The following is a 13,685-nucleotide window of genomic DNA, read 5'->3' on the forward strand; positions in this document are numbered from 1 at the left end:
TGGCCTCTATAAAAGCATCCTTTCTATAGAGAGAGAATATTCATGAAGACGACGGTGGTAATTAAAACATCAAGAACTTGGTTTCCAAGAATTTTTTGGTATCTTCTTTAAAAGATACATGCAAGTGACACTTGGAAATGTTTTTAAAAACTAAATAAAATAAAAATAAGGTAAGTGGAGTTAACGTTTCTCCCCACAGTTATGACTGTCAAAGTTTGGTATGTATCTTTCCAGACTATCTTCTAGGCATTGAATATGTGTATATACAAAATATTTTTGAACTTTTTCTGTATTGGTACATATTTATTTACCAATTTAAATAATGATGAAGAGATAGTCATTTTTTTCTGTTTTAATCTTGAAAAGAAAAAAGATAGTAGGAAGAAATCAGAAGAAAGCTAGTTCCCCTTGACCCAAACATTGAGACTTTATTTCCCCAAGATTAGGGAAAGCAGGTACTATTCCAGCGTAGGTGGTTAGCTTTCTTGTAGGTAAGAGTGGCCATGTGAGAGAGTTCTGGCCAGTGAGAGATACATTCGAGCAGATGTTTGCAGGTGTCCAGCTTCACCTTGTCTTGAAAGGGACGTGAGGGCTGCAGTGGAGGGGCAAGTATATGGCCACCGCCAAAGGCCAGGAAGATCATGGAGCTATTGTAGCTGCTATCATAGAGCCACTGATCCAAGAACAGGGACAACGTAACATTGTCTATTTCTTTTAATTAGACCTCTAGTTGATAAAGCTAGATCCCTGCTGCTCAAAGCCTTCCTGGCTGCAAAAAAGTGAGTTCCTAGAGGTGGAGTTCCCAGAGTCAGTGAACTACGAGAGTCTGCAGTCCTAGGGGAGAGATCCCTCGCTGGCCCAGTGAAACCACAACACCACTGTGGTGGAGCAACACCTCCAGCCCTGGGGACCAATCCTACTGATTGACAGCCTGCTGGGGTAGCAGGAGAGGAGAGTAATAGAACAGTCAGACAAGCTCTGCAGTCACAGAAATGGTCATCTCAGAGAGAAATGCTGAGGATAACCCCTAATTTCTGGGGCTCTAACACCTTGGATATTTTCTGGTACAGTGCAATGAAAAATATGCTGGTCCATATTTTTTTTTTTAAAGTCAGAATCTTGTCCAAACTGTGGGATATACTTTTCTCTGAGACTTCAAGATAAAATAGTCTTTGAAATCAAGAGTCAGATTTATCCCTTTGCTTTTTTCATTTAAAAAAATAGTTTTTGAGAACTGACCATATATAAATTTAACTCCCTATTCTGATAAAAAAACAAAAACAAAAAAAAACTAATGACTTCTCCCAAACTCAGTTTTCTTTCTTTCTTTTTTTTTTTTTTTTAAGATTTTTTATTTATTTATTTGACAGAGACAGAGACATCCAGCGAGAGAGGGAACACAAGCAGGGGGAGTGGGAGAGGAAGAAGCAGGCTCATAGCAGAGGAGCCTGATGTGGGGCGATCCCATAACGCCGGGATCACGCCCTGAGCCGAAGGCAGATGCTTAACCGCTGTGCCACCCAGGCGCCCCCAAAACTCAGTTTTCTTACATATAGAATGATGACAAGGACATCTGCTCTTCCTTCTTCACAAAGTTGTGCTCATTAAATGGTATAATGTGTATTGGAGTGCTCTGGAAACACAAAGTGTGATGCAGTGGTTTGGATGTGGTTATGAAATGAGGGTGATTTTTCCGGCACTACCTGCCTCACAGGGTGGTAGCAAATGAGATCAGATCTGCAAATGTGGTTTGATAACTGCAGAGGACTGTATGAATGTAAACCATTATTGTATTGCTCAGAAGGCTGGTCATTTCGGAGATATTTGTGGTAGAGTATCTTGCTACCACAGTGGAGTCCTCGAGCATAGAAAAATATTTTCTTCCATATCTGTGTGAGGAAGGATGAGGGGCATTATGTAGCATTTACTATGTGTCTAGTTCCATAAGTGAGTTTATTTATATTATGTGATTTCCTTTTTTAAAAAATTTATTTATTTGAGAGAGAGCAAGCAAGCACCCAAGTGGGGGAAGGGGCAGACAGTGAGACTCTTCAAGTGGACCCCCTGCTGAGCATGGAGCTGGAAGAGGGGTTCTGTCTCAGGACCCCAAGATCATGACCTGAGCCAAAACCAGGAGTTGAGTGCTTAACCCACTGAGCCACCCAGGCACCCTACATTATGTGACTTCATACCAACTTCTCCATGAAATAAGAATTATCTCCGTTTTATGAGTATGTAACGTTATATTGTTTGCTCAAGAGAGAAACAAATACTTGCTTACTCAAAAGCAACTGATCGGGGCGCCTGGGTGGCACAGCGGTTAAGCATCTGCCTTCGGCTCAGGGTGTGATCCCGGCGTTATGGGATCGAGCCCCACATCAGGCTCCTCTGCTGTGAGCCTGCTTCTTCCTCTCCCACTCCCCCTGCTTGTGTTCCCTCTCTCGCTGGCTGTCTCTCTGTTGAATAAATAAACAAAATCTTTAAAAAAAAAAAAAAGCAACTGATCTTTCCATTGTGCTCTACTTAAGTAATGACTGCTTTAAGTTTGAAGTAATGGAAGATACATGTTGCTGAAGTTGATAAAGCGTGAATTAATGCTGACCCTGAATGGTTGTATTCTACCAGACCAATCACTTCCCCTCCATGAATTTCTCTTCACCTAAAACTGAGGTTTTGAAACTAGAACTTTTTTACTAAGGAAATTTTCAACTCCCAAATTAGGATGAGGACAATACCCTGGAGGAATAGAGGAGTACCGTGAGGGAAAGGAATTGGATGCCAGAATGATCTCATGAAAAAGAGCCGTCTTCCCCACCACCTCAGGTCCCCTGAAATGATACATGAAAGGGAAATAAACTTCTCTCTGATTTAGGCCATTGCATTCTGGGGCCTCCTTCTTACAGAAGCTTAACCTTTTCCTTAAATAATATAGCTGTCCCAAATCACAGAACAGTAACTTAGGCTAGGAAGTAAGTTTATTCATTTTAATGGAGATGTATCAGTGCCAGGCAGACCAGAATTCTCATGTTAAAGATCAGCACATACCAAGGAGAAACTCACTCACTTCGTACATCACGGAAATGAGCTTTTGGTTCACTTGATTATAAACATGACAGCACATATAATTAAAGCATTAAAGAATATTGAAGCTTGAAAGGATCTGAGAGAGAGAGGGAGAAAATGGAGGCCCAGATAATTTAAGTAATCTCTCCAGAGTCACATTATTAATTAGACCAAGATCAGGGACTAGCTCCGAGTACGGCTGTTTCTACTTTCTGTGCTGTTTTTTTTTATTTTTTTATTTTTAGGGAATCTTATAAATTAATCTCCATTGTAATAATCACAGGATGTTACATTTGCTATTATTTTAGTGAAAGATATCTTTATTTATGATACAAACTGCTTTATCTCCAAAGGTACTATATTTTGAAAATTGTCAAGATATGACATCAGGATTTTTGCTGATTGATAGTGATATATTTAGTTATGCCAATTTAATTCAAGATGTGCTACAGGAGGCGGAGTCTAGGAACCCTAATGGCAAATCCGCAAGTTAATTCCTAAAGAGATCCCCTGTTTTGCAGAGAAGTGATAATGTTATTTAATACCATGTGTCATTTCTAAATATAGATAATGATATATTGAGGTTCGGTATCTTGAGCTGTGGCAATTTCATTGGAAAAATGGTGTAGTCATCTTATCTTTCTGTCATAGCAGGAGTGGCTCACAATGCCTGAAAGTTATGTTGGCATACAAAAGTTATCACCAAAATAACGCTGTAATAATTAGTATGCTTTCAAAACCAGAATAGAAATAATCATGGGAAGTGTTAAAATTTTTGTCTTTATTTTTTCTCTTTAATTTAGTTATTTGGCCCTTATTACTCCTGAAAAATTTATTTATTTTTAAAGACTTTTTTTTTTTTAAGTGATCTCTACACCCACTGTGGGGCTTGAGATCAAGAGTTGCATGCTCTTCTGACTGAGCCAGCCAGGTGGCCCCGAAAAATTTATTCTTAAAAACAAAAGCTCCTAAGTGCAAAATATCTTTATCAAACTGAGGAAAAAAGCATTTTATACTGAGAATACATGAAAACATTTTATACTGAGAATAAAAAAGTCTAGTTTTTTTCTCTCTAGTTTACTACATGTCCTGTTATCAGATCATATATTAGTATACCAACATATATACTAAAACTGTCCAGTATGGTTTGTGATATTAATCTTGCCATCATATATCATTCAGGCTTGCTTTCTGCTTGTAAGTGTGAACTAGATGACAGACAATTGATTCCAAACTCTATATTTAGACATTCATCAGCATATTTGAAAAGGAAATTCTCCCAGAATATACAGAACACAGAAGAATCCCAGGTTTGGGGGAAAATCACTGCTTTCTTGCAGGGGATTTTCACTGTATAAAACATAGCATGAGTTCACCCATAAAACTAGTCCGTGTCTATAAATTTCAGGTATTTATGGGAGGATGCAACCCAATTAGATTTGGTCTCCACAGTTTAAATTATGTCTAGATCTTGAGATCTGAGAGCTCTCAAATTAAGTAGCCCATCTTTCCAGCACATCTCCTCATCTAAGTGAGCCAGATATTCTGATTTACTATGTGGGGGTGGGTCTTGGGAATTGGTAGTTTTGAAAACTCCCCAGTGTTTCTACCACGAAGTCAATATTGAGAACCACTTAATTAGACAACAGCAAATGTCAGAAAGTAACTTTTTTCAAGTCAGACATTTTTAAAGGGAAGTTGCCATATTAAAAGCCATCTCTTTTTGGGAGTCAATATTTTCTGTAGGTTTTACATTATTATTACATTCTGTTTACTGAGCTCTTATAATATGTCAAGTCTTTACTCACATTATCTTGTTTAATCCTCACAAAAATATCACTTTATAAATGTAGAAACTGGGGCTTAGGGGAATTAACTAACTTGGTCGGGATAAATAGTAAGTGGTAGTGATAGTAGTCAAACATGTGTGTCTTCTGGTCCTAATCTCTATATTATTGATTACTGCATTTATTTCTGCCATGATTAGTATAAAAGCAGATCAAAAAGAATAGAATGCAATTAGATGTTGTTTGTTTTCTAATCTGTATGGCAGAATGACGCTGGACAACCCTCTAGGCGGTGCCAGGTAGCTCAGCTCTGTTTTACTTAAAGGTATAGGGAAACAGGGCAAATTCGTGAGGTCTATATTTTAAACTGAATATAGAAAGAGCTACTTTTGCCTAACATGCTTATAATTGTGTCCTGTTCATTGCTCTCTTAACACCTGTTTTCAAGAACTTTCTGTGTTGGATCACAGAAAGCAGTTCTGGAAATGCTGGGGTAGCTTATTAAAGGAATGTCTTTGAGACACAAAAAGTCAGAGTTTGAGGAAACTGGGAGGTCATCCCAGGTCAAGTTCTTCACCTTGCAGGGAAAGATAATGAAGCCCAGTTTGGGGAAGGCAGTAACCCAGGTAACAAAGCTCTGGAGTGGCTGAGCTGAGAAGCGAAATCTGTCCTCTGTTCCAGGCTTCTTTCCACTACAACCACAGCTGTCATGGTTCAGCAGAAGAGACGAAGAGCCCCGAGTGTGATGTGACAGCCAAAGACAGACGTCCCAAGTCCTTGGAAGGTTGCACTGAAGGCAGAGTTGCTGCTGGGTAGGAGCTGAGTCAAAAAGTTGGCATGGATTCTAAGCAGTAAATTTATTCCACTTGCTGGGGGAAGAGACAATTCTCCAAACAAGGACCTTATGAGGATTCTCTTTTTGCTAGTGTGGTATTTCACTAGGACTAGAGAAAGTGCAAAATTACATCATTGGATCCTATCTTTTAGTGCATAATTTCTAATATTTCTAATATTTTTTCTAAAGCATCCTGGATTTTGAAGGTTTCCTTTTTTTTTTTAAATCAATGTTTGCTTATCAAACAAACAAAAATTTTAGGTCACTCAGTGATTTTTCTAATAGTATCCTTACCATGAAGATTGGTTTTCAAGATTCCTTGAAGTCTGGCACAAGCCTACTTTTTCTGCTGTGTCTTCTCCTATTTCCCTACATAAAACCTATGATCAAGCCAAATAGCTTACTCTTTGACTTTGTGATCATGTCTTATATTTTCCTTATTTCATTAATTTTCTCAGATGGTTCCTCTTCCTCTGACCCATGCTCTGCACCCATTAAAATCTTATTCATCATTTAAGGTTCAGATCAGAAAACATTTTCTGCTCTCCCTAGCTAACAGTATTTGCTCTGAAATCTAAGCTTTTAATTGAATTTTTCAGTGCCTTTACATATATTTGGATGGTCTTATCTGCCCTACCCCACGTCCAAATAGCCATGGTGTCTGGTGTTGCTTTGAAGTTTGTGAGAACCTAATGTTCTCCCTGGGTGTGACCTTAAGAGGGGTTGGTTTCCTGTTACTACAGATATGTTAAATGTATATTTTACCATCATGGATGAATTTCCAGTAAGATAGAGTTTCCTGGAGCTAACTATAATTAAATTACTTAATCACTTTTTATATAGCAGAGGTAAAAGCCATTAAAATTTTTTCTATTCTATTTTTATTTTAATGAAACTATGTTGAAAACAATTTTCTGCATAAATTTTACAACAGAGATTAAATCCATCCATTTGTCCAATAGTAGAAATGAAAATTTCCACTACTGCCATTTTCTTTTGTGTCTACTATTTCCTGTGTACAAAAAGTACTCAATTTTCTTGAGCTAAATTTTGAGATCTATTTTTGCAAGAAATGTTGGTTATTTCCAACACTTTGTAGTCGTTAATAAATATTAAGAGCATAACTTTAGTCATTGGTTTTATTTTGTAGTGATTATTGCCCCCAGAAAGATTCACTATGAATTAGACATAAGATTAATAGCTATTATTTAATTCTTGATCCAAAGAACAAAGGGAATTAATAGGTCAAAGGTAGAATCTGAGGCATATGGGGATGAAATTTCAGGGTCAAACTATTCTGTTTTATAGAAGACTAAAACTCTAAAACACCTAGAAGGAAACAAAGGGGGGAAAACTCCCTGACATGGGTCTTGGCATGGAGTTTTTGGATTTGACACCAAAAGCAAAGGCAACAAAAGCAAAAATAAACAACTGAGATGACATCAAACTAAAAAGCTTCTGTACAGCAAGCGAAACCGTCAACAAAATGGAAAGGCAACATATTGAACGGGAGAACATATTTACAAATCATATATCTGATAAGGAATTAATATCCAAAATACATAAAGAATGCACATACCTCAAAAGAAAAAAATCGAAACCAAACAATTTGATTAAAAATGAGCAGAGTAACTGCTTAGACATTTTTCCAAAGAAGACATACAGATGGTCCACAGGTACATGAAAAGATGCCCGAAATCACTCAACATCAGGGAAATGCAAATCAAAACCACAGCTAGATATCATCTTATGTCTGTCAGAATGACTTTTATCAAAAGACAAGAAATTACAAGTGTTGATGAGGACATGGAGAAAAGGGAACCCTCGTGCACTGTTGGTGGGTGTGTATACTGGTGCAGCTGCTATGGAAAATACTATAGAGGCTGCTTCAAAAATTAAAAATAGAACCGTCATATGATACAACAATTGCACTTCTGCGTATTTATCCAAAAGCAGTGAAATCACTACCTTGAAAAGATATATGCATCCCCATATTCTTTGCAGCATTATTCACAATAGCCAAGACATGGAAACAACCTAAGTGTCCATCAATAGATGATGGATAAAGGAGGTGGTGTGTGTGTGTGTGTGTGTGTGTGTGTGTGTGTGTGTGTGTATGACGAAATATTATTCAGCTATAAAAAGGAAGAAAATCCTGCCATTTGCAACAACATGGGTGGACCTTGAGGGCATTAAGCCAAGTGAAATAAGTCAGACAAAGACAAATACTTTATGATCTCACTTGTATGTGGGACTACAAAAGAAAAAAAGAAAAAAAACCCCAGAAACCAAGAAACCCCCAAACTCATAGATACAGAGAAGAGATTGGTCGTTACCAGAGGAGGAAGATGGGGAGGTGGGGTGGGGCAAAGGGTGAAAGAAGGTGGTCAAAACATACTAACTTCTAGTTATAAGATAAATAAGTCCTGATAATGTAATTTACAGCATGGTGACTACAGTTAACAATACTCCAGCGTCCACTAGGAAGTTGCTAAGAGAGTAGATCTTAACAGTTCTCATCACAAGAAAAAAGTGTTTGTATCTGTGTATGGTGATGGATGTTAACTGAATTTATTATGGCAATCAATATATTTGCAATATATACATATATCAAATTATTATGTCGTATGTCTAAAACTAACATATTGTTATAGGTCCATTATTACATCTTGACTCAGAAAATATTGTACTTGGGTGAAAAAGGGACCAGTAATTTAATGAATATTATATAGTAAGTACAAACCAAAGAAAAGAGTCTGTATCCTAGAGTAATGCTTCCTTCAGTTATTGAGTGTGTCTAGATTTATGTGGTAGACCAGTAGTTTCAGGCTTTGCTTGTTTCTCTCTCAGCCTGGACGATGCTGAACCAACACTCCCAGCACTGGCCCCCTTGCTTTCTCTTAAAACCCCCTGCTGCCTGCCTCCTCAGTTCTAAGCCTTACTCCTATTTTATGGAGTTTATTTTACGTTATTTCATTCATTTTGTTTATTTTCCCCTTTCTATCCTATTCTTCACTCACCCTGGCCTACTCTACCCCAAAGAGGCATATGCATTCATTCTACTCTTTCTTGTTACATGTTCTTAGAAATGTATCTTTGTATATTTGTACTCTAACGTGGGGATGTACATGTTTTTAAAATCGCAACCATGCATTTAGCTTAAAGTTGCTTCTTGTTTTTCATTGATAGAGGGTATCAGTATCATAGTGGTTAATGTATAGCATGGTGACTATAGTTAGCACGGATTTTCGAGGTAGGTGGTCTGGGTCTGAATATTTTTTTTTTTTTACTACTTATTAATATTTGATCTTGGACAAAACATCTAATATTTAATCTCTATGTGATCTAATTTCCTCACATAAGAGTCTGGGGACAATGACAATACCTATATCATAAGGTTTTTGCAAGGAGCAAGTGAGTTCATGCGTGTACAGGGCCTAGAACAGGACCTGACACACAAGTGTTATAGGTGTTAGCTATTACATGGTTTTATTTATTTATATGTTCTCTCAACTCCGTTTTTAAGATCAAACTATGTGCTGTTACACACATGTAATTCCCTGTTCTGACTGCTGCACAGTGTTCCATGGTATGCTGCTTCTGTACTTATCCAACAATCTAATAATGAACGCCTAGATTGCTTTCAAATTCATGCTAGTATAAACCAAGCTGTAATGAACACTTCCTCTTACAAGGCCATGTAGGTATTTTCTCATATTAAGGGATCATAAGAGGCACCCACACCTTATTTCACTCAGTATTGCCAAGATGTTTGTAGAATGACTTTATCTCTTTACGCTCCTATACAATAACTGTATATCGCAGCTACTGCTTGTGAGGGGAGTTCTCACTGCCTTCCACCCCAAGTTCTAGTACAGTACCTACCTCCAAGCATCTGAAGTCACACAAGTCGGCCCCCAGTTATTTCTGAGCTCTTGGAGGTATCGCACATATGCCCATGATAAAGGCTCATTCTGCCACTTTCTGACACAGTTGTTTGCTTCATTCCTATGCCAGCCTCTTCAGTGTGGTTTCTAGCAACACCACTGCCTGAGAGGGCCTCACAGCTGTGGGAATCTGTTGACAATTGCAAGAAGATTTATGCCTATGCTCTGGGCCACTGAGTGCTTCCAGACGTGGTGCCAAAGGCTCCCACCTCTGATTCTGCCTTCCTCCGCTGGCCGAGGGCCATCACCACACCTCCCTCCTCCACTCTCTGCCACACCAGGATCCCATCACCCCCACTCCTGATAGTCTATGTGCTGGAGGTTCCAGAGCTAACATGTTTGCTGGATCCCTCAATGCTCCAAAGCCTGGCACTGAGCTTCTGCATTACCTGTAGCCTTCCTTCACAATCTCTAAGACTCAGTTGCCCCCCATTACAGTCTGTGAGCCACTGGTGACATGCAAGATGATTTAAAGATTTATTTATTTTGAGAGAGAGAGAGAGAGAATGAGCAGGAAGGGCAGAGGGAGAAGGAGAGAGAATCTCAAGCAGACACCGGCTTAAGTGTGGAGCCACACTCGGGGCTTGATCTCATGACGCCGATGTCACTACCTGAGCTGAAACTAGGAGTTTAAGCTCAACCAACTGTGCCACCCAGGGGTCCCAAGATGATTTTAAGTAACACAGAGATAAGAGCAAGTTAAAAAAGTGAGTCATTTCAAAGTCACTGAAAACAATAATTCAGGGGGTGTAAGAGTTAACACACTTAGTGAGAAGATAGCAGACATAATTAAGTAAAATAATTTTTTAACCTTCATTTTGAAATAATTTTAGACTCACATGAAAGTGGCAAAAATAGGACAAAGACCTGCTTTCTACATTTCACCCAATTCCGTCCAATGTTAAGACAACATAACTGCCAATTATCAACACCAAGAAATTCATGTTGGCATGATACTATGATGTGAACTAGAGATTTTATTTGGATCTCAACAGCTTTTCCCCTAAAGTCCTTTCTTCGTTCTAAGATCCGATCCACAAGCCCACACTGCATTCACTTGTCATGTTTTCTTAGTCTCCCAGAATCTGTGACAGTTACTCAGGTTTGAATGTGACATGGACACTTTTTAAGATGGCTGTTGTTTCGTAAACATTCCTCAACTTGCCTTTTTCTGCCATTTTCTCCAGAGTAGACTGATATCATGCATATTTTGGCAAGACTGTCACAGGAGCCATGTGCCCTTCTCAGCGCACCTTCTCATGGAGAGGGTGGTATCAGCTGGGCCCTCTGCTCTGAGGTTACTAGCTTGCTTTTTTCATTAATAAACATCATGGGGAGACAGTTTGAGAAATTACAGTTTCTCAAGATTTCACCCACTAATTCTAGCATCCATGGCTGGATCTTGCCTGCACAATTATTATTGTGGTGTTGTAATGGTCTATTTTCCTCATTTCTTCCATACTTATTAAAAATAATTCTGCTGCGGGGCACCTGGGTGGCTCAGTCATTAAGCATCTGCCTTCGGCTCCTGGGTGTGATCCCAGGGTCCTGGGGTCAAGCCCTGCATCAGGCTCCCTACTCCACCGGGAGCCTGCTTCTTCCTCTCCCACTCCCCCTGCTTGTATCCCCTCTCTCACTGGCTGCCTCTCTCTCTGTCAAATAAATAAACAAAATCTTTAAAAAAAACAATTCTGTAAATATGAGCTATTTCTTCTCCCACATTTACTAATTGGTACTTATTTTATTCTATGGGTTATAATCCCATTCACTCATTCATTCATCTCAGAATGTTCCAGTTTGGGCTATTCAGAGCTTTTCGGGTGGTTCTTGTACTCTTTCATTATGCACTCCTATTCTTTTTGGAGCAATTCCTTACTTTACAGCCCGTCAGGATTCTCCAGGATCATCTTGTGTTTTCCCTGCCCCAGCCGTGGAATTAACCACTTATCTAAATGTTTCTTTTTACCAGAGAACAGTGTATTTAAACCAAGCTGTGGCGCTAAGCAGTGTTTATTTCTACTGGGTGTAATTGCCTCTGGCGCTCCCAGCAGACAGCATTAGGCAAACATGAGTCAATACCAAGTATGCACATGAGAAGATCTTGTCTCTCTCTCAATCTGTGTCATCTAAAGACCATGAGTTCATGCTAATACCTCCCATCCTAATCCAGCAGTGCACAATTCATTCTAGTCTTTTCCTTTCTCTGTCTGCAAATTCTTCAACACTGTAAAACCTGGCCCTCATTATCTATAAACTATTTATTTATTTGTTCGACACTAGAATATACTCAAGTAGACTCAAAATTGCCAGCCATGCCCCTGTAAGAAACAAGTTTACTAACTAGGGCACAGTGTTTGTATATAGTTCCTTTGGTCTTTAGCCTAAAAATGTCCAGTTAAAATACTGCTTTAAAAATTCACATAAATTAGTTCTTTTCTTCCCTAACCCCTTCACTGTGGTTAGGAAGGATATTTTGAAACAGAAACTGCAGTACCTGAAGATTTTTAAAAGTATAAATTCTTTCAGGTATGCAATCACTGAAATTTATAGCAAACACTCCTGGTCGGCCTCCATGGACTCATGGCCTTCACTTTTCCCTCCTAGGACATTTAAGAAATGTTTTTATTCTCTTTAGCTTCACTGAGAGTCCATGCTGGGTCCAGATTCAATTTTCCACAGAGGTCAACTGGTTATTTTTGTTTTCCCTAGAGCTGCATATTTTGCTATCTCCAGCTTCTATGACTCTTTGAAGATGTATTTATTTTTTATTTTAGAGAAAGAGCATGAACAGAAGGGGGAGAAGGACAGAGAATCTCAAGCTGACTCGGTGCTGAGCATGGAGCCCGTATGATTCTCTGAATGTTTTTCTGGTTTATGTGAGAATCTCAGGTAAGAGCATAGCTATTAGATTGGAACTCTTAACTTGGGGAAGAAGCGAACAATAAAAGTTTTAGAAGATTCAAAGGATTCTGCCTCCACTGGCTTCTTGGGTATGGTTCTGGATTAGTTAGGGTGACTAGTGTCCAGAACTGACCTAGAAAAAGTTAATTTAGATGAAAATAAAACCACTCCCCCGGGTCTCAGATCCTTCTAGTAAGGAAGAATGACCTGCAAAGGATGCCTAGCATTTCCTCAGATAAACCAGCTCATGGAATCACGGGAACAATAAGAATCTGTGGAAAGACAGAATACTGATGTCTTCTCAAATATATTTTGTTGTTCTTCCCTCTTTGACTGCAATCCCTCTGATCCCCATGGAGCATTTCCTGCCTGACTCAGCTTCTCGATGCTTGTTTGTGACCCCACTCCAGCCTGTTGTCTCTACTCACTTGCTGACACACAGTCATGGCCCCATGTCCCTGTCTGTTCCTCTGCTCTACTCTCGCTCACGTAACTACCCTGGGGTACCTGACGCTGAGCGTGTCCCTTCCTGAACCCAAACAGGACCTTCAAGAAGGGGCACTGCTCTGTACCTTGTTTGTGCTTTGTTTAACTGTGCGCTGCCTGCTTTACCTCGAGATCGGACTTTTTCATTTGATCTTTTTCCAAGGAAGTTTTGTTTGATTTCTCTGGTAAAGAACAGTAAGATCTCTTGCTTGCTCATTACCATGGAAATTTCACCTCTAGCTCTCCCTCTATCTCCCTCAAGATACACCCCTGATAAATCCCGAGCCTGACTACGAGCAAAATGTGACCCAGTATGATCACCTACGCCATTATGCGGAGCGGTCAGACTTTGAACTCCACTCAACAACCTCTGCAGACTGATATTCATACTGTCTTACTGACTCACACAAGCTACCTTCCTGATGCTTAAAGTGTGCGTTTGTCCCTAAGGGGAGGGTTGAAGATTTTGGTCTTAGTGAATCACAAACCAGAGCTCCTGTTGATGTCAACTAAAGTATTTCTCTCAACTAAGCCTGTGTGCCTCCATTCTGCAAATCTCTAGAAAGTTCCCCAAGTCAATCTTTAAATTTATTCATCTCACTCTGTACAAAAAAAAGATTATTTATACTTTTTTGGTTACTATGACCTACTCATTAGAACTGCTCC

The sequence above is a fragment of the Ailuropoda melanoleuca genome, chromosome 1 (assembly GCF_002007445.2).
Source record: "Ailuropoda melanoleuca isolate Jingjing chromosome 1, ASM200744v2, whole genome shotgun sequence".
Classification (NCBI taxonomy): Eukaryota; Metazoa; Chordata; class Mammalia; order Carnivora; family Ursidae; genus Ailuropoda; species Ailuropoda melanoleuca.